At 37.4% G+C, this 759-nt stretch overlaps 1 long non-coding RNA gene across 1 annotated transcript; it reads left to right on the forward strand.

The window, feature by feature from the left end:
• Positions 1 to 10: 10 nt before the first annotated feature.
• LOC107578525 (uncharacterized) lies at positions 11 to 536 on the forward strand. The gene is made up of 2 exons (XR_001608356.1): positions 11 to 91; positions 474 to 536. It is a non-coding gene; the product is annotated as an uncharacterized lncRNA (long non-coding RNA).
• The last annotated feature ends 223 nt before the right edge of the window (positions 537 to 759 follow it).

A 759-nucleotide genomic window follows, 5' to 3' on the forward strand; every position in this document is an offset into this window, starting at 1 on the left:
AAGGTGGAGGTTGAGGCTGGAAAGGAGGGGATGAAGTTTGAAGCTGGTGCCTTCTCTTATTATGGAGTGCTGGCTTTAACCTCCTCACCAGGTCTGAATGATAGATTTTCTCACTTCTTGTACACACCCCTAAATGTCAGGATTTTGAGGGAAATGACTGATCATATAATGATTTTATGAAATGAATGATCTTTGGTCATGAAAGAAAGAGTCTCATCTCCAAAGTTTTTACACTCTTCATTTTATACAACTCTTTCTACCAAATCATGCATGATGTTGTTTGCTCTGAGATTTATCATACATGCTTCTGACTCTCTTTAATCAATCACATTATGTAAACGCACACTATGCAAATGATTACTCTTTTGATTCTTGATGGAATTCTGTGTAAATCATATTTTCTTCCTTATGATTTCCTTTTATCTTTCACTTCTTCTCTCTTTATTTTTTCCTCAATTCCTTTTGCTCTCCAGTTCCTCTCTCCTTGTCTCGAACCTTTGTGGTGAGCAGGGCAGAATCGCTGGCAGGATCTCCAGGTACCGCACTCATTTCTTCTCACCTTTCACTCCTTCCTCTGAATCCTCTGTTTTACGTTAGAATCTGAAGAATTAAATAGTGCATTAGGAATTTTTCCTGTCCAAGGTCCTCAGTTTCTTTAACAAAGTAACTGTCAGTGGTCTGAAAATGATCATGGGAGCCTTTAAGCAATCTGATTAACTGTTTTCAACTTTGATAATAATAAGAAATGTTTCTTGAGCA

Source organism: Sinocyclocheilus grahami, unplaced genomic scaffold, assembly GCF_001515645.1.
Source record: "Sinocyclocheilus grahami isolate Dianchi unplaced genomic scaffold, SAMN03320097.WGS_v1.1 scaffold10733.1, whole genome shotgun sequence".
Classification (NCBI taxonomy): domain Eukaryota; kingdom Metazoa; phylum Chordata; class Actinopteri; order Cypriniformes; family Cyprinidae; genus Sinocyclocheilus; species Sinocyclocheilus grahami.